Here is a 21834-nt window from a genome sequence, read left to right as displayed (position 1 = left end):
TCTTTCTTGCACTCCCACCCATGCTGCTTTCATGGATCCCCAGTCTCGATGCAAAGGAACCAACCAATCACAGTACAGCTATCATTTTACATTGGTCCAGTACCTGTATTAGTCTCAAAAATTCTGATAAAATCTTAACAATTTTGTAAGATATGTTAGAAAAAGTACAAACTATTAAAATCCATAGATTCTAGTCCAAATGAGAATGAGTCTACTCATTTTAAGCCTCTGTCCCAGGACCACTGTCAGGCTAGGACCCAGAGGTTCAGGACACGCCCTAACTCTGGCATCCTCCCCGCTGTCCCTTCCTTTTGGAGGAATCGGCTCCTTAGTAGGCCGGCCCCTGCTGAAGACGAATCACTTTGCTGATATGTGTGACACAAAGACAGAGACAAGACAAAACAAACACAATAATTGCAGTCTGGGGTAATAGTCAGAAAGTCAAGCCAGAATCAGGAAATCAGGGAAATCCCAATCAGAATACAACGCTAGCTTAGTCACACTCTAAAGATGCTCCATCCCCCAGACTATTACAGAGCTGACTGGCAGTGCCAGACGCCAGTCAGAACGTCACAATACATAACATCTGAGGCAGGGGGGGGGGTGAAGCCCCAGCCGTGGCAATAACTAAGGCCGGGCCAGTTGCCAGGGACGCCGTCGGCACTTGCAGTAGGCAAGCCACACACTACAGCAGTGCTGGGAGCCAAGCGTGACGGCTGGCTCCTGACAACCACATTGTAATGCCAGACACAAAGTAAGTAAATGTTGCAATAAAATACACGGCAGCCTTTTAAAAGAGCGAGCGAAACTGATCACAAGTAAACAAGGTTTCCACATAACAGAAACAACTAGAAGAATCTTTAAGGGTTACTCCGGCCCGGGGGTATTTTTAAGCTATGGCCTGGGAAGGGGGTAGTTATGGACGGCGGAGGTGACTAACTCCCCGGTTCCAGCGCCGGATCCCCGATCGTGCCGCCCAGTACACCCGTCTTTGGCCGCTTCCTGGTGTGAGCTGCGGCATGAGACGTGACGTCTCAAGGCAGCTCATCCATTCAGCGGCCGAGGCGGGACTCCGTTACTTTCTGTGTTTCATATTGATGTCTTTGTTACTATAGTAGAGGGGGTGAGTACCACATTGCAATAACTGCATGCGAACCACACCACACCCAAATGCAGTTTCCAATAGCTTCATAATGTCGCCACAGGTAATACCTTTTTTGCCCCCAGGACATCCCATTGATATTGCAAATATTTTTTAGTGACCTTATTTGTATAACTAAGACCAGCAGAGCATTGTAAAGTTCACAGAAATAATTGGTCCTGAAAGTAAAATACAGGATTTATTTGTCGTCTTTGTGTGACCCCAGCAGTAAGAGCATTTCAGAGTGTGTGTGTGTGTGTGTGTGTGTGTGTTTGTGTTTGTGTTTAGATTTCACATCTAAAGAAATTTAATCAAATTGCATTGTTATGGAAATACTCAAAAATGAAATACACATATACTGCAATTTAACTGTGTCTCTTTCTACCTCATATGTGTGTAACAAAACTAGTAACTCATTTTATAAGAATGATAGAACTGCTTCCAATTTCTGAACTGTGCAATGAACAGACTGCCATAGGCTTGAACCTTCTACTGAACAAGAGTTCAGTCAGGGAATGTACATTACATAAAATAAATGCTAACACGAAAGGCTCTTAAAAACAGCCATTAGCAGCTATGTAATCCCACTCATCGTTTAGTCACAAATGAGGTCTGGCATAGACTTTTTCTTTTCTTCCATATATTGGCAGTGAATGTGAAAAAACGAATTCACTAAGTTATTGGTAGTTGAATGGAAAAGCATTATGTTAAGTACACTTAGGATACCCACTTAAAGAAGGTGTTAAAGTAACCCGTGGAGCTTTTTTTCTTCTTCTTCTTTTTCTTCTTCTTCTTCTTCTTTTTAATATGCTCTGTTTAAATGTTCCATTGCCACTGTCGAGAGTCAGGCATGAAAAAAAATATGAAGGGCCCTAACACATTTAGCATGCCAAGGAGGTCATCAACCGGGCCACATATAATACAGTGAAATAAAAAATTCTTTCTATCATATTTTGTGCTTCTTCTGGCACCACAGAAAGCAGTACTGCCAGTAAATTTTACTTAAAGAGTCACTGTTGTTACATTTTTTTCTGCAGAACTCAATAGTCCAGGTGATTTTTAGAAACTTTGTAATTGGGTTTATTAGGCAAATATGCCATTATCTGCTTTTAAAAAGCCTTTTCCCAGGCCCCCCCCCCTCCTCTCCTTTCTGTCATTCAGTGCTCTTAGAAGGGGAGGAGGGTGATTTTGGGCCTGGTTGGATCCTGTCTGAGCTATAGAGAGGGGAGGGGGAGGAGAGAGGAGGAGAAATGCTGGCAGCAGAGGGGGAGCTATTCAGAGTGCTATTCAGAGGTCAGAGAGGTCAGTGGTGACTGTCAGATGAGAAAGCCTGTGATCTTGCTGTAAATTAACTCTTTGTTGTCTTGTTTTGGTGCCTTGTTTCCCTCTCTCCAAAAGGAAACCATGAAGACAGGGGGGAGAGCTTCAAACTGCTTTTTCATGATAGAAATTCATTTTTCGGCTAAGAAACCCAATTACAAAGTTTCTTAAAATCGCCTGTACGACAGGGACACTTTAACCCTTTGAGGACCAGGCCCAAAATCACCCAGTGGACCACGCAAATTTTGATCTTAGTGTTTTTGTTTTTCCCTCCTCCCCTTCTAAGAGCTCTAGCACTTTCAGTTTTCTATCTACAGGTAAGTGCTTGTTTTTTACAGAATAGTTGTACTTTGCAATGACATTTTTCATTCTACCATAACACGTATGATAGAATTCCAAAATTATTATTTATGAATATATAACAAGGTGAAATCGTAAAAAAGAATGCAATATGGTAACATTTGGTTGGTTCCTGTGTCTACGTAATGAACTATGTAAAAGTGACGTGATACCACTATTCTATAGATCAGCCCAAACACAATCATATGCATGTTTACACAGATTCTCTAATGTTATATATATATTTTTTTTTTTATGAAATCCTTTTTTTTTTTGGCAATTAGTAGAGATGAGTGAACCTCGAGCATGCTCGAGTCGATCCGAACCCGAACTTTCGGCATTTGATTAGCAGTGGCTGCTGAAGTTGGATAAAGCCCTAAGGCTATGTGGAAAACATGGATATAGTCATTGGCTGTATCCATGTTTTCCAGACAACCTTAGAGCTTTATCCAACTTCAACAGCCTCCGCTAATCAAATGCTGATCGTTTGGGTTCAGATTGACTCGAACCCGAACCCAGTTTGCTCATCTCTAGCAATTAGTCATTAATAAAATGGGCCTATTGTGACTCTTATAACGGTTTTATTTTTTCACCTACGGAGCTGTATGGGGTGTCATTTTTTCCGCCATGATCTCTAGTTTTTATTAATACCATATTTGTGAAGATCGGACGTTTTGATCACTTTTTATTATTTTTTTTAGTATACAGTATAATGTAACATCAAATCGGTAATTCGTGCACTTTTTTCCCTCTTTTCGTGTTTGCCATTCGCAATGACGCTTTTTATATTTTAATCGATCGGACAATTATGCATGCTACGGTATATTATATGTTTATTTATTTTTATATGTTTTATTTATATAATTGGAAAGGGGGGTGATTTAAACTTTTATTGGGGGAGGGGCTTTGGGTACTGTATTGGTGTTTTTTTTACACACATTTGAAGTCCCTTTGGGGGACTTTTACATACATAAGTGTAATTATTCACACTGACCACTGCTATGCCATAGGCATAGCAATGATCAGTGTGATAGGCAATCTGCTCATTGAGCCTGCCTGTGCAGGTTCAGTGAGCAGATCACTGATCGGACTGCACGGAGGAAGGTAAGAGACCTCCGGCGGTCCGATACAGTGATCGGGACCCCTGCAGTCACACTGCGGGGTTCCTGATCGGTAAGTGACAGGGGACTCCCCCTGTCACTTACAACTAAATGCCGCGTTTAAGGAGTTAATGGCACGCTGCAGCGCGATCGCTGCAGCCTGTCATTAGAGGTGAGGTGCTGGCTGCTCACCACAGCCAGCCCCCACCTCCTATGAAGCGCGCTCCGCTCCGGAGTGCGCTTCATAGCAGGAGAAACACCCAGGACGTACAGATACGTCCAGGGTCGTTTAGGGGTTAAAGTGTTACTGTCATATTTTATTTTATTGCAAAAAACAGTAGTATAGGCGATTTTGAGAAACTGTATAATAGGTTTTATTAGACAAAAAGCCTCTTTCTATACTTAAAAAGCAATCTCCCAGCCCCTCACTTCTTATCTGTGCATTATCAGACAAAGCCGTCTTCATTACACAGAAGGCAGTGAAGACGGGTTCTGCTGTGTCCATTATATGACATGAAGGTCAGCTGTTTGTAGACTGTCTGGGCACCTAAAACGCTGGATTCAGAGGTCATAAAGGTCAACGCTTTGGAACTTGCTGAGAGAAGATTGCAGGATGTTGTGCTGTGCAGGACTGCTTCGTTCTTCCCTTTAAAATATTAATAATGTAAACTATTTGGCCAGGTCAATCTTTGACCATTCACACCAATATGTTGAATTGACAACAGGAAGAGAAAGAAGGGCGTAGAATATACTTATATAATTGTTTAAGTTATTAAAAAATTTAAAATAGCTATAGGAAATGTTCGAATTAAATTAAACTCTGCACTAGACAGAGTAATCAGCTATACAGAAAAATGTACAGATAAAACTAGTTATTTTGAAGTGGAACATTTTATCTGACTAATAAAATCCGATACTGCTAAAAGGAAAGGTCTATCAAAGATCTATAGGGAACTTATATAGCAAATAAAAATAAACTAAGGAGGGGACTAAGGAACAGGGAGGAAGAGGTAGACAAATATCAGAAAATAAGTGTAATAGGATATTAGAGAATATTAAAATCCATGTTTCCAAATATTTTAGAATATATATAGAGATGAGCGAAGCGAATTAGCCAAATTCTAGTTTTGTATGGCAAATTCAGCATGATATAGGGTGAGCTACTTCCTGGAGGAGGACAGTTGGTTGTGTGTGCAGAAGAGAGAAGGATTGCAGCAGGAATTTAGGGCAAGACAGGGAGAGAAATCAAGAGAGATAGGAAAGGCTAGAGGACGATAGGAAAGTGTATTGTAGGTGGGTGTCTGTGGGTGCTGTGGGTCAAGTTATTCCAGTGTGTGGAAGAAGTAGTCAGTGTCCATTGAATCAAGGCTGTGGATAAGGTTAACCCAATGGGATCCTAGTGTGTGGGTGCTGTTAAGGCAGTGTCCCTTTCAACCAGTCTGTGGGTGCTGTGGGTGAGGTTAACTCATTGGTATCCGAGTGTGTGTGCTGTAAAGCCAGTGTCCAATTCAACCAATCTGTGGGTGCTGTGGGTGAAGTTGATCCATTGGTATCCTAGTGTGTGGGTGCTGTAAAGCCATTGTCCAATTCAACCAGTCTGTTAGTGCTGTGGGTGAAGTTAACACATTGGTATCCTAGTGCGTGGGTGCTGTAGAGCCAGTGTTCTTTTCAACCAGTTTGTGGGTGCTGTGGATGACTTTAAAAAAATAAAACTTCATTTGATGCCACTGGTTCACCAACGTCCACCGCAGTCCTGGGAAGAAGCATAATTTTTCACCTCTCATTTAGAGATATCCACTGCTGTGCTGGAAGAACATTGACTTTACACCACTGATCCAACATCCACTGTTGTCCGGGGCAAAAATTTAATGATTGACTGCCTCATTGACCTTTTTTTTTTTTAATTGTGATTTTCCAATTGTATTTTTTTAAATAATAAGCATTTCAAGGCCACGTTCACAAACTGTATTTCTGCAATAAATGGCCACTGTTTGTTGCTGCTTTTTATTAACAGCGTGAAATTACATTTGGGTGTATGGAACAATGGCCATAGCGTATACACTCTGTATACACTACAGCCGGTGTTCTTGCGCCAACACAAAAAAATTGACAGCGACCATGAAAGAAAGCCAGCGCTCATAGTGTAAAGAACAGGTCCAGGAAGTAATGTACATGCCTATAATTTCTGGACACTGTTCAGTAAATAGCATCCAGAAATAATAGCTGTTCGCATAAATTCCGCCAGCGGCCACACTTTGCATTGAAGTGGATGGTTAATTGGTTTGCGGGCACACCTGACCATGACCGCAAGACAATTGTGAAAAAAGAACGTTTATGCAGCCAATACAGATGACGTGCTGAATGCAGCCCGGTGGCCAGCAGTTTAACAGTGTCCGTTGCTATGGTATAGACATTGTTAAACGTTGTGTGCACATAGCATTACACTTATTAGAGTATTCTTTTTGAGAATGACCTGTCATCTTCGTATAGCCCTTCAAGGTTCTGTTCACAAAATGTAAAAATAAGGGCAAATAATGGCCATTGTTGCAAAACATTATTTTATGACCTCTATTACCAATAGACAGATGTCAGTTAACACTAAAATTACCGCCATCCAGTAAGATAACCGTCATTTTCCTGTTCTGGAGACATAGCCTTAGGCTTTGTTCACACATCGTCGAAATCACAGCTGCTTTTTTCGGCAAATAGTGATCATGATTGTATTTACGGCCGTAGTGATCAGAATCCAAAAAGTCGCCTGGAAAATGATGTTGCGTGAATATTCATTACACAGATTTAATTGTTCTAAATGATGTCACATTTGCTTTTCCAAGGACATGACATGCATTGGGCCTTTTTTATTGCTTAGCATAATGATGCTAAATATGTTGGATGAGAAATGAATTCCTGAAAGGACATTTTTATCATTCTAGCAGATTAATGTGTCATGTGTCCTTCTTAGAGTCATTTTATTTCTCTCCAATATACTTTGGGATGGTCCATTCCTGCTATCAAATATGTATAATGTATTATATCCTAATCTCTTAAAGCTGAAGACAATTCTATTAACACCATTCTACCTATAGTGATTTCTTTTTTCGTCTCTGTATGTTTCTCTAGTGTTTGGGTCTGTTGGGTATAAACTATATTAAATGTATACTAAAATTACATCGTATTTAGAAACAGCAAATAAAATACAAACTTAGTATCTCTTATCCTTAGTATCACATTTAAATCTCAGGGATAGATTGTTCCCCAGCTACAATTTATTCATGTAGAGCTGAAAAATTGCATTCGCTTACCCTATTCCAATTGTCTTTCTCTCATGTAGCTATCTAATTTACACATTGTTCGGTGTATTTTAAGGGGGGGGGGGATCTGTAATTGTCTGTCTTCACCCAAAGACACACACATGCCTCTGGTGTCTGCAGGAAGCACTTTCTTGCTTATTAGGAAACCTTCTTACCACCTTTCCAGAGCTCCTGGACTGTTCCATATAAGCATTTAACCCCTTGAGGACTGGGACAATTTTCATTGTTGCACTTTCATTGTCTCCTCCGTGTGTTTAAAAGGCCATAGAGCTTGCATTTTTTCACCTACCGACCCACATGAGTCCTAATTTTTTTGTGACACCAATTGTACTTTGTAGTGACAGACTTCATTTTTCAATAGCATATGCAGCGAAACCGGAAGAAAAATATTTTTTGTGTTGAATAAAAAAATGTTCACACTATGTATATTTTAAATAAATAACGGCCATTGTTGCAGATTGCAACACCGGCCGCTATTTATTGATAGTGTGAAATAAGTTAGTTTCAATAGCACAACGATGTACTATGTGGCCGCACAAAATAGACTGTTCACACAATGTAAAGTACGGCTCCCGGACGTACTTTACATTGTATGCTATGGTTAATTGGAGCTTGGGCACACAAAAATGTGCCCGCATTCCAATAATAAGGCTGCTCCAACGGTGACTCCACAAACATGTTATAGGACTGCAGCATTGCCTCACTGGGAGCAGCAAGCCCAGAGGAGAGAGGTGGAGGAGACAATGAAAGGTCGCAGGGGTGAATTACTTAAAGGGGTAGTGCGGCACTAAACATTTATTCACAAAATAACACACATTACAAAGTTATACAACTTTCTAATGTGTGTTATGTATGTGAATGGCCCCCTTCCCCGTGTTCCCCCCACTCCGCAAGTGTGGTGCATTATACTCACCGCATTCATGTCGACCCCTGGCCGTTGTATAACTTTGTAATGTGTGTTATTTTGTAAATAAATGTTTAGCGCCACACTACCCCTTTAAGCCCTCAACTATTACAACTAAATATGGTGGAGAGTGGGACGATATTGTTGTGAATTTGGGAGATGGTGATGAACTGATAAAGAGACAAAAAGGAAGAGATAAACTGGAAAGCATAGCCTCAGAGAATTCAGGGGGTGTTACCACTATAGACCAGGTTGCTCCAACAAATAATCCAATCACAGAACTAACATTAAAATCTATGTTGGATGTGTTACGCCACTCATTGCAGTCAGATATGGCGCAAATTGTGCGCCCTATCAGCATAGCAGTACAAGAAGTGGAAGAGCGGGTATCACATGTTGAGAGTAAAGTTAATGAAATGGTGCAATCACATAATGTATTGACTGACGCCCATCAGGATCTTGGGAAAGAAGTGGAAAATTTTAAACAAAAAGTGTCCGATCTTGAAGATGGATCGCGCCGCAACAACGTAAAATTCTGTGGAATCCCTGAAACTATTACCAACAGTGAGCTGCAAAACTACCTAAAAGATTTGACTGGGCCAATGCTCCCTGAATGGGAAAAAAGAGACTTAAAGGGGTGCTCCAGCATGGGGGCACTTTCTGGGGGGGACCGGGTAGGAGGTGGCTAAAATAAAACACGTCCACTCACCTCCCCGGTTCCAGCAGCGGGTCACTCATCACGGCGCTCGGGTACCCGGTTCCCGGCCGCTTTCTGGTGTCTGGCGCCGCACGTACCGTTTCGGGCAGCTCCAGACACCAGGAAGCAGCTGGGAACCGGGTACCCGAGCGCCGTGATGAGTGACCCGCCACTGGAACCGGGGAGGTGAGTGGACGTGTTTTATTTTAGCCACCTCCTACCCGGTCCCCCCCAGAAAGTGCCCCCATGCTGGAGCACCCCTTTAAGTCTCTTTTTTCCCACTCAGTGAAAGAGGCGGGATCCGTTTGAAGTCCGCTCGGATCCCGCCTCCTTCACTGAGTGGCTGAGCGGCCCTGAGACGTAGTGTCTCGGGCGGCGTCAGACACCAGGAAGCGGCCGGGAACCGGGTAGCGGAGCGCCGCGATGAGTGACCCGCCACTGGAACCGGGGAGGTGAGTGGATGTCTTTTATTTCAGCCACCTCCTCCCCGGTCCCCCCCAAAAAGTGCCCCCACACTGGATAACCCCTTTAATGATGGACATGTTATCTATGTTTACAACAATAGGTAACTTAAAGCGAATGTACCATCAGGTACATCAGGTAAATAGTGCCCATGGATAGAACAACAACGGGGAAGCCCGTGTCGCAGTCCTTTTTTTGAACCACGACCCTGTGCCCGTGCCATGTCATAGAGGATTGAGTCGTAAAATCCACGGCACTCAAGATAATGCAGAAGTGATGGTTTATTATACAGTGATAAACAAAAGTTGTATACTCCGACCAATATGAAACATTTAGGCAGTAGAGATCATAACTATAAAGCAAGCTTTCGGCCCTTCCCGGACCTTCTTCAGGCTAATGGATCTCTGTAATGAATGAACATGGTATAAATACAGGGTATACATATGTCATAGAGGATTGTCATAGGCAGTTGTCAGAGCATGCCGGAACGTGTAAAGACCTGTGTTTCAGCCAGTAAATAGTAGTCATTATACTGTTATACTAGTATTTAACCCCTTGACGCAAAATGACGTTCCCGGAACATTATGTAAAGCAGATAGTTTCTGCAACATGACATTCCAGCCTCTTTCCCTGCCTCTCCCCGCTGTCCCTAGTGGCGATCGGGTAGCCGGAGGAGGCTGTGTCACACAGCCTCCTCCTGCTGCCCCTGCCCAGAGGGGAGCCGCGCTCCCCCCAGACAGTTAACCCCATAGGCGCTGCGGTCTGCGTGGGACCGCATCGTCTATAGGGAATGCAGAGGGAGATCTGCTCCCTCTGACCCCCCCCTTCACTCCCTTCACGCTGCCTAATGCATCTAGGCTGCATATATCAGCTTATGCCGGAAAAAAAAAAGCCTTCACATTGGCGAAAAAATACAAATATTACTGCTCTTACAATATGCAAGACACAAACAATATTTATAGTATAAATGCCAAATCTATATAAAATGGATATCCCTGTAATCAAACTGACCTGACGAATTATGATGATAACATGTCATATGTGAAGTATAGTAAATGGCGTACAAAAAAATGATTTTAAAAAAATCTGCTAAATTATGTTTTTTATTCGCACCACCTCATAAAAAATTGAATAAAAAAATCAGGGTGTCACATGTCCCCCAGAATAGTACAGATGGAAACATGAACTTGTGTTACACAATTATTTTGGCACCGCAAGGCCTCTGTGACATGGTATAATGGCTAAAAAAAACTGAAAAAAAAGGCCCAAAATTCTCCAGGTCTCTGTGGCCTGTGATTGACTCAGGTGACGCATTGCGGCCACATATGGGGGATTTCCAGAAACATACTTCACATATGACATGCGGTTTTTTTTTAAATAAATAAATAATAAAAAAAAACCGCATAGGGTCCCCCCTATTTTTATAACCAGCCGAGTTAAAAACCAAACGACAGCAGCCTGGTAAGACCAGGGTGGGAAGAGCCATTGGTTTAGGCCCTCCCCAGCCTAAATCTTACCAGCCTGCTGCCGCCCGGTCCAGGAGCGCCAATTTTGACGCTCCGGGACCACTGGCACCCGGCTCTTCCCAGTACCCCTGGTGGCATTGGGTACTGGGGTAATAATAGGGGGTTAGTGTTAGCCATTTTATACCGGCTAACACTAGGCCCCAACTTAGTAATGGATTCCGTCTATTAGACGGCTTCCACTACTAAGTCTATAAAGAAAAGAAATAAAGACAAGACACAAGTTAAAAAATTTTTTTATTCAAATAAAAACACCCCCACACCCCTCATTGACCATTTTATTAAAAAAAAAACCATAAAAAAAACGCTGGTCATCGACGTAGTCCACGGAATCTGACGTAATCCACAGGATACCGATATCTGAAAAACAAAAAGGGAGAAACACACAAAAAACACACAAACAGGAGCACAATACCCATCATTGTGAGCGGTGTTGTGCACCTTACAGTATGCAGCATCTTTACAGATCGCTGCTTACAGTCTGGCCCCCAAGGGGTTAAGGGAGGATGTATTGCATCCCCCTTAACCCCTTGGGGGCCAGACTGATGTCAGACTGCACCCATCCCAGCAAGGAAGGGGTTAACTGACCCCCCCTTCCTTGCTGGGAGGGGTGCAGTGCTGGGGAGGGGGTGGGGAGAGCTCTATACTCACCCCGATGTGTCCTCTTCGCTGGTCCGCAGCACAATGAAGTCACTGTGCTGCGGACCGGCTCATTATATGTGCGCTGAGCCGATCAGCCAATCAGCTGAGCGCACATATAATTCTAAATGTTTCTTCTAATAATGCTATTGTGATAACATAATTAGAAGAAACATTTGATGTTTTCATTAAAGTAAAGTGATGATTAGTACAGAAAGCTCTATTGCCGGCATATGAATTAACGGCTTATGGAGCTTCCTGTACTAATTAATATTTAATGAATAAAACACATTTTTGATTAAATAAATTCAGTTTCGTTGGTCAATAATTTAATTCTAACGAATCCATCATTGTCCAATTAAATATACTGTCAAAAAATAAATATATATATATAAATATACATTTATTTATATATCTATTTATTTTAACAGTATATTTAACCCTTAGGGGACACAGCCAGTTTTCATTTTTGCGTTTTCGTTTTTCCCTCCTCGTGTATATAAGGCCATAGCGCCTGCATTTTTCCACCTAGAGACCCAAATGAGCCCTTATTTTTTGCGCAACTAATTGTACTTTGCTAAGGCCGATGTAATTTTTGCCTAAAATGTGCCGGGAAACCAGAAAAAAATTATATGTGTGGTGAAATTGAAAAAAAAAATGTTTTTTTTTTATTTGGGGGGTGGTTGTTTTTACTATGTTCGCCCTGGGGTAAAACTGACTCGTTATATATGTTCCTTAAGTTGTTACGATTACAACGATATGTAACATGTATAACTTTTATTTGATTTGATGGCTTGTAAAAAATTAAAACCTTTTAAAGAAAATATATGTTCCTTAAAATCGCTCCATTCCCAGGGTTATAGCGCTTTTATCCTTTGGTCTATGGGTCTGTGTGAGGTGTCATTTTTTGCGCCATGATATGATCTTTCTATCGGTACCTTGATTGCGCATATATGACTTTTTGATCGCTTTTTATTACAATTATTCTGGATTTGATGCGACCAAAAATGCGCAATTTTGCACTTTGGGATTTTTTTGTGCTGACGCCGTTTACCGTGTGAGATCAGGAATGTGATTAATTAATAGTTCAGGCGATTACGCACGCGGCGATAGCAAACATGTTTGTTTATTAATTTATTTATTTATTTTTATTTATAAAATGGGGAAAGGGGGGTGATTCAGACTTTTATTAGGGGAGGGGATTTTGTGTTATTAAAAATACATTTTTCTTTTACTTTACACATATACTAGAAGCCCCCCTGGGGGACTTCTAGTATATGCACTCTGATCTCTCATAGAGATCCATGCAGTATAGTTATACTGCATGAATCCATGAGATCGGTGTTCTATTACTTTTGGCTGCTGCAGCCAAAAGCAATAGAATGCCGAGCCGGGATCAGCGCCATTACGGAGCAGACCCCGGCCCGGGATGGATGCGGGGATCGCCTCCCCGCAATCGCGCCGCAGGGGGGCGATCCCCCCACTAGACCACCAGGCATGTATAACAGCAAGTATTTAGAAGCAGCTGTCAACTTTGACAGCTGCTTCTAAGTACTTAATTAGCGGGCACGGCGATCGGACCGTGCCCGCTAATAGCCACGAGCCCGGGCTACTCGCGGCACCCGGGATCGCGGCAGTTCAGAGGGTGGTCGCCGCGCGACCCCCCTCTGAACTCCCATAGCGGCACGAGGACGTTCAATAACGTCCTGGTGCAGCTATGGGTTAATTGCCAAATGATGGATTCGTTAGAATTAAATTATTGACCAACGAAACTGAATTTATTACAAAGAAAATGTGTTTTATTAATTTAATATATTAACTATTAGAGGCATCGGCATTCGGCATCATTGCCGGCTATTTTTGAAGTACTCCGTACGGACCGCCTGTCAATCCTCGGCCGCATGTCCAGCAGCAAACAATGGTCTTGTTCATTTTTTACGGGTCCGTTTACGATCGGGCCGTAGATTCATACATAGTGTGCACTGTGCAGCCGTATATCCTATACTTTCCAGCGTACGCAAGAACCACCAAAAATACCGCCGCACAATTACAGCCACAAATACAGCCGCACAGTTACATAGTCTGAACCTGGCCTAAAGGTTAATAAACTTATGAAATGTTACTTTGAATATTTTGAGGGGTGCAGTTTTTACAGTGGGGGGATTTATGGGGGTAAATAACATATAGGCCCTACAAATGCAATTCAGAACTGAACTGGTCCCTAATAAAATCATAACTTTTTTACAATAACAATAACAATTTTCCTGAAAATCTCAATCTTTAAAATGTGAAAAGTGTGTGTGTGTGGGGGGGGGGGGGGTGATTTAAACTTTTCTTAAGGGAAGGGTTTTTGATTTAATAATAAACTTTTTAACTGTAACTTGTAGTCCTCCTAAGGGGAATTCTATGTGCACTGATTGCTCATAGAGATCAATGCAGTACATATGTACTGCATTGATCTCTGCAATCAGAGTTTGATTACTATATGTTGCTGGAGTCCATAGTAATCAAGCGCCGAGCCAAGATCAGTTACATTATGTCACTGAGCCCTGGCCTAGCAATTAGGTTAGATCGGCTGACAGCGGACGATGCAACCCCTCTCTGTACCCCCCTAGCAAACACATAACGTGCCAAGTACGTCATGGGTCCTTACTTGGTTAAAGTGAGCAGGTTAGAAAACTGATGACTTACCTTCATCTAAACCATTTAATGCACTATGGGAACATCAAAGCAGGTTAGAGTCTTCTAACCTGCTGTGTGTTTCATACATACAGTTAATATACAGTAAAATAGAAGATAGACACCGCCATAATTTTCAATAAAAATAAAACAGATAGAGTTCATTATTACATTGAAAATATGGATATATAAGGGCTAGCCTGGCCAGGGAAAGGGGTGGGTGAAAAAAATAACATCCACTTAACTTTCTGGCTCCTGCACTACCACCCTTTTTTTTTACCCACCCCTTTACTAGACATTGTGAAAAAAGAGCTCCTGGCCGAACTATCCAATTAACTTAAAAATTATTGCTGTATTTTAATTTTATTTTATGGTGTGTGAACATAGCCTAAAGATTATAAAAGAAGTCTACTATAAAACAGGGACCCTAAATGGAATCTGTCACAGGCATACATTGCAGTGTGAAACTAACGTTAGTGTCTCTTTCCTTTAATGTATAGAGGAAGTCCATATGCCATTAAAGAGCATATAGAGACAATAAATCAATTAATAATTTTTTTTATAACCTGATAGAATAGCTGTCTTAAGAAAAATATTTTTTAAAATAAATGTTTTTCTAAATCTTAAATATTAATTTGTTGAAAAAAGTCTTATATTATTTTATATTTTAATGGATTTTATTCCCAGTAACAAATGACCAAAAAGTTGCTCTATGGAGGAGTAAATACTTTGTAGAATCATACTGCCAGCTATGCTTCGGAAGTGGAAAAACAACAGCTACCCCAGAGCTATACAAATAGAAGACACAGAATTCATTTTCTCCCAGAGAATAAATACTACTTGTTGTGACAGTGACAAGTTGAGTAAACAGTTCACATCTTGTACGAGTTTAAACCACTTCACCTTCTCAGACACGACCTTGAAAACTTTATTTTCTACCACCATTTTATTTATTGCAGATGAAAGAATTTTTTTCTCTCCTCTTGTACTATTTGTTGTTTTCACACTGAGACTATAATATATGGAAATAATTATTTTATAGCAGGCTTGCACTATAAAATAGAAAGTAACATAACAATATATTATTCTTGATATCTTCTTTCCTTGCATCACTGTCTACTCTTTTTCTTCTTTACCTTACACATAACTATAACTTTTATACATGGCCTATATATGCAGATGCATTTAAAAAAAAAATAGAACAATAAAGTACAGTATGTTAAATTGTGACAATTTTACATTAAAGGAAAAGTCCATTGACTTCTAAAATGCAGCAGCCGGCAGCCTGCAGTGGCAGGGGGGAATTTATTACAAGTAGAAACTTACCTCTCCCCGTGCACACGCCAGGCTCCAGGATCACTGACATGTCACAACCCGGTTGGCTCAGCTAGTCAGTGACTGGGTTCGGATGCCAGCCTTTTTCGGAGAACAGGCCTTTTTCTCTGCATTAGGACCTTATCATATCTGGAGGGATAATGCCTTCTGGCGGGGTCCCAAGGACAGTCCCACCGCTCACCACGGGTGCAGGGAGTGGTAAGTTCCTATTTGGTAATCAATTTCCCCCCGGATCCTGTCATCTGCCACATTTTAGAAATTGCCAGTCTTCTCCATTAATGGTATATATTATGATATATATAATGTAGAACAGGGGTGTCAAACTCAAAACCTCAGTGGGCAAAAATTAAAAACTTGGACTAAGTCGTGGGCCGACCATGATATTTATTAAAAAATTGTGTATAATTGACAGAGATGTTTCCTTCTCGTCAGATATAACAATTTATTAATTTAAAAAAATATTTATAAAACATACTTGCTTAAAGGTAATTTTTCAGGTCCGTACTATGTACAAAGCTGCAGATACGGGCACATAGGTGACAGGGAGAAAAAAGATATGATGCCTTTTGTCTTTGGTGATGGCCAGTTGCAGAGTTATAAAATTGACTGTCGTACAGGGCTGTCAATGAGTCAGGTTCTAAAGCGACTCTGTACCCACAATCTGTCCCCCCCAAACCACTTGTACCTTCGGATAGCTGCTTTTAATCCAAGATCTGTCCTGGGGTCTGTTCGGCAGGTGATGCTGTTATTGTTTTAAAAACGACTTTTAATCCGGCAGCGCTGTGTCTAACGGCCGGGGCTTACATTTGTATATGCATTAGGCTGGCACACCCTCTCTGTCCTTCCTCCCCACCCTCCTCATGATTAGGAATGCTCTAGGCAGATTGCTTCCTATTCCCCAGCTTTGTGCATAATGAACATGGGCTGGATCGTTAAGACACCTGTGCAAAGCTCAAACAGCAGTAAATGTTCCTGGATCATTCTTAATGCTGAGGAGGGCGGGGAGGAGGGAAGGAGAGGTTGTGCCAGCCTAATACATACACAATGTAAGCCCCGGCCGTTAGACACAGCGCTGCCGGATTAAAAGTCATTTTTAAAACAATAACTGCATCACCTGCCGAACGGACCCCAGGACAGATCTTGGATTAAAAGCAGCTATCTGAAGGTACAAGCGGTTTGGGGGGTCAGATTGTGGGTACAGAGTCGCTTTAAAACTCAGTTCAAGTAAATGGAGCTTAATTGCAAACCACATCTGAACATGACACAAGTGGTGGAAAAGTGTCCATGTCTTTGTAGCGCTGGATAACTCCTTTAAAATGGCTTATCCAGGCTTACAGAACATGGCTACTTCCCTAAAAAAAAGCAGTTCTCCTGTCCTCCTTGGGTGGAATTTTAAAGTTTAGTACCATTGAATGGAGCTGAAGTGTAATACCACACACAACCTGAGGACAACCCCTCCAGCATCCCCATGTGTCCAGTTAACCCTCCAGCATCCCCCATGTGTCCAGTTAACCCCTCCAACATCCCCCATGTGTCCAGTTAACCCCTCCAGCATCCCCCATGTGTCCAGTTAACCCTCCAGCATCCCCCATGTGTCCAGTTAACCCCTCCAGAATTACCCATGTGTCCAGTTAACCCCTCCAGCATCCCCCATGTTTCCAGTTAACCCCACCAGCATCCCCCCATGTGTCCAGTTAACCCCACTAGCATCCCCCATGTGTCCAGTTAACCCCACCAGCATTTCCCATGTGTCCATTTAACCCTCCAGCATCCCCCATGTGTACAGTTAACCCCACCAGCATCCCCCATATGTCCAGTTAACCCCCATTAGCATCCCCCATGTGTCCAGTTAACCCCACCAGCATCCCCCATGTTTCCAGTTAACCCCACCAGAATCCCCCATGTGTCCAGATTACTTCACTAGCATCCCCCATGTGTCCAGTTAACCCCTCCAGCATCCCCCATGTGTCCAGTTAAGCCCACCAGCTTCCCCCATGTGTCCAGTTAACCCTCCAGCATCCCCCATGTGTCAAGTTAACCCCACCCGCATCACCCACATGCCAGTTAATCACAACAGCATCCCCCCATGTGCAGATGCTGCTGTCAATGCTGCGGTGCGTTTCCAGTGCCTGAGGGAAGGAGCTGTGTGTTGTGGTCGGCCTGGGCAGCAGATGCGGTCGCAAAGGGGGTTACCTACTGTCTACCCCCTCAAATGAATTGGGTGACTTAACGGTGTGCTGTCTGGCCCTTCGGCCAAGCGGCCAAGGTGAAAGACCTGTGCCGCTGCGGGGAGAGGGGGTCATGGTGCTGCCGGTCCTGTCGGCTGAGGAGAGTGTCCATGCCTAGGGGGGCGGGGTGGGTGGGTTTTCGTGTGGGTGGATTTTCCGTCGGTCCCATCTGCTGAGGAGGGGGGGTGCCGTCGGCACCGGTGGCAGAGGGTTTTCTCCCCCCCTAACGCACATCGGGCGATCTCCGGGCGGTCTGTGAGGGGGAGACAGCACGCAGAACTTGAGGGATACAGTCCTCCCAAGCAAGGCCCCACACAACATGATTACCTGTCCTGGACTCCTGAAAGTTACGGCCACAACCCTGGAATGGTGAGTTACTGCGCAGTACAATTACGCGACTTACAGGGAGCCGGGCTCAGTTCAGCACGGCGCTGGCCCCGGAAGGGGTAAGATGTGTGGATCGCTCCTCCGGGAAGACGTCCCGGAGGAGCGATCCTCCCCACTAGACACCAGGGAACGGCTGCATCAAGTAATCGGATGCAGCTGTCAACTTTGACAGCTGCATTCGATTACTGTATTAGCAGGCACGGCGATCGGACCACGCCCGCTAATAGCCGCGGTCCCAGGCTACGAGCGGCACCCTGGACCACGGCGGTTCAGATCACGGCCGCCGTGTGGCCCCGCTCTGAACGCATGGAGGCCGCCCTGGACGTACGGGTACGTCCAGGGTCGCCTAAGGGTTAAAAACGTCTGTTATGGCCACTATTAAACTGACTGCAATAGCAATGCATTGAAGTCATTGTAAAGATGGACGTCCAATGCGCACAATGTATTGAATAACGGACGTTTTTACCACGGACTTAAAAATAATGAATGTGATCATTATTTTCAGACGTCTTTTGCAAACAGCAGACATTTTTTATAAGTTGTTTACACACAGTTTTTCTTTTGCCACAGTTCTTTCTCCTGTTTTACTATTAAATTCAATGGACTTTTCAATTAAGCCGCACCCAAAGGCCAATTAGTAACCCCAAACTAGAAGAAAGGGAAGGCTAGAAAGCTAAATGACGTCCTTTATTTTAGATTCAAAATAATGGGCATCATTTTTAACAGAGCTGAAAAAACGTTGTGTGAACATAGCCATATCTTGAAAATATTCAAAAATGTCCTAGATGTGAGCAAAAAGTGTAGAAATAGTGTGGGAAATAGTTAACTAATAAAAATAGTAATGACTTTGCGTTGGCTTAAATGAAAAAAAAGCAACTTTTTCGTAAAATTCCTCCGACTTCTTTTATAATTTATCAGAAGTTGTAATAATATCGGCAATGTTGTATTGTGCACTTTCCCTTATATCCGTGTGCTTTATTACTTTACATAAATTTGCACTGAAAGCAAGACATTATTCTCCGATGCAAAACTTGAGACTTGAGAGATGTAATTCCTTCATAGAAACACCTACTGGGTCTAAGATTTAATGAACTTTTCACTGCATTATATTAGTAGAGGAAGATGATTTATTATTGATGAGTATGGAAAGTACATTCTAAGATTCATCGGGGCTGTACACCAGTTTATAAGTAGCGCCTCTCCCAATGAACACAATCACATGGAAATCTTTTATTCACATCCAAAAGCTTATTTTCCTTTCATTCCATAAAATGTTTATGAATTCCAGCCTACTTCCACTATAACAGGTGCTTCATTATTAATGGCTTTCTGGTGTGATAGACCGAGTCTACTAGTTGAATTTTAATAAACCTATAGAAAAATTATAAGAATCCTTTTGATTAATCTTTGGTATTTAAATAGCCGATTCCTTAACAAAAGTTAATTTTCCTGGCGGATTGTCTAGAGTGTTGCAGTTACATAGATTTTTTCGCTAGATGAGATGGCTACTATACAATACAATATAATAGAACCTTATAACTTGCATCCATTCCTGAGTTAGTTTACCAATTCTGAAGCTAACGATGTGTGATTCTCTATATGCTGAAACAGCAGAGCAGTATTTGTAATTTAAAGTGTAAGGGCCCATTCACACTGAGTAAAAGTGGCAGAATTTTAATCGGAGGCAGCGTGGCGGACGCTGCTTGAATTTCAGCCTGTCCAATGGATTCAGTGGGATGTCTCTTGCACCTCCTCTATCCGCCCAAAGAGTTGACATGTCAATTCTTTGGGCGGAGAGCAGAGGTGCACATGATCTCCCATTGAATCCATGGGACAGGCTGAATTTCAAGCGGCATCCGCAGCACGGGCTGCGATTGTAATTCCACCCCCTAACTGTCATTTAATTTTCACTTTGCAGAAATAGTATCAATATTACTAGCCAAATTAATAAACTCTGCAATAGGTTGTATTAAGCAAAAGAGTTTCCTTCTGTACACAAAAGGCTGTTTTCCAGCTCTCCCCCCCCCCCCACAGTTTAGAGGAAGCAGGTTAAAGAAGTCAGTGCTATCACAGTGCAGTGTCACCACTCAAAGACCCCTTGTTGGCCTCCTGCAACTCTTGGTCCATTGACATCACATGACGGCTCAGATATGTACACTCAGCAGTCAGTGACAGTTGACATGTGTGCAGTCACTGAGTGGCTGAACACTACTTCCAACATGATGACGCAGGAAGCCAGAGGAAACCTAAACTCGGGTATTTACAGAAGTCATGTAACGTTGCGATGCTTGGGGATGGTTAAGCATTGCTTCTTTATTATGTTCTCCCTTCTTTATTATATTGCCCACTCTTATTTTAAATTTTGATGGCGTTCTCCTTCAACCCCTAGACAACCCTGGGCATACAGGTACGTCCTGGGACGCCTAGGGGAGTTCAGAGCGGGGCCGCGTCTTTTAGTGGGCACGGTCCGATCGCCTTGTCCGCTAATTAACCCTTAGATGACCCAGGGCATACCCGTACGGCCTTGGCCGCCTAGGGAACTTCAGATCTTTTTTTTTGTTTTGCAGTGTACTTTCTGAACAAATTCAGCCTGTCATTGCAAAGTACAATTAGTGGCGCAAAAAATAAGGGCTCATGTGGGTTTCTAGGTAAAAAAAAAAAATGCATGTGCTATGGCCTTTTAAGCACAAGGAGGAAAAAACGAAAACGCAAAAATTTTAATTGGCCCGGTCCTCTAAGGTTTAAAAATAAAAATTAATCATGGCACTATGTCTACTATACATTTCTATTGACACTGTTGTGGAAATGTTTTGGCTCTTGGGTTATAAACAGGCCTAAATCAACAGATAGAGTGTAGTTTTTGGCCAAAATCCAATAGATTTTCAATAGCATTTACAAAGACAACTTACTAGCAAAGTTATTTGTTAATGCAAGTGTAGTTTTCCCTGTGTTGCCTTTGCTAGATGTTTTCCCTTGAGTAATCTCTATTACATGTTTATTAAGATTAGAGAGGAGCGAATCAATTAGCTAATTTCTGGCTTTGCCGCAAATATAAGGCTTCATTGTGGCCTGTGAACTGTGAACAAGTTTACTTCTGACAAAGATTAGTGTACAAATGTTAATCACTCTAGTACAAGAAATTCTTATGCTGTAGTCACCCCCAGAAGCCCTGGTACTGTGTCAGCATCATAGAGAGCTGGACTGCATTGCTAAGGCCACTCAGAATTCTCATTGGAGCCATACTGTATATACAAAATTTATGGGGGGGGACATTATAAATGCCACCCAAAACAGCTGGGTTTCCAGTTCCCATTGACTTCAATGGAGAATTCTCAAAACCGCATGAAAGGGATTAAAATCAGTGACGAGAAGATTAAGTGACATCTTAAAGCGACTCTGTACCCACAATCTGACCCCCCCTCCAAACGTCTTGTACCTTCAGCTGCTTTTAAAGGGAACCTGTCACCCCCGTGCTGGGGTGACAGGCTCCCGACCCCCCGTTAGAGCCCCCTATACTTACCTAATCCCGCCGGGTCCCGCTTCTGGAGGTGGTCGGGTGATGAAGATCTCAGCCGCTGCAGCCCGGCGTGCGCGCTGAGAGATGAGTCCAACGCTCATAGAGAATGACGGAGCGCTGGACTCTCCTGTTATTCTCTATGGTGTTGGACTCATCTCTCATCACCCGACCACCTCCAGAAGCGGGACCCGGCGGGATTAGGTAAGTATAGGGGGCTCTAACGGGGGGTCAGGAGCCTGTCACCCTGGCACA

This window comes from Dendropsophus ebraccatus, chromosome 14, assembly GCF_027789765.1.
Source record: "Dendropsophus ebraccatus isolate aDenEbr1 chromosome 14, aDenEbr1.pat, whole genome shotgun sequence".
In the NCBI taxonomy this organism is placed as follows: Eukaryota; Metazoa; Chordata; class Amphibia; order Anura; family Hylidae; genus Dendropsophus; species Dendropsophus ebraccatus.
This window is presented reverse-complemented; position numbering follows the sequence as displayed.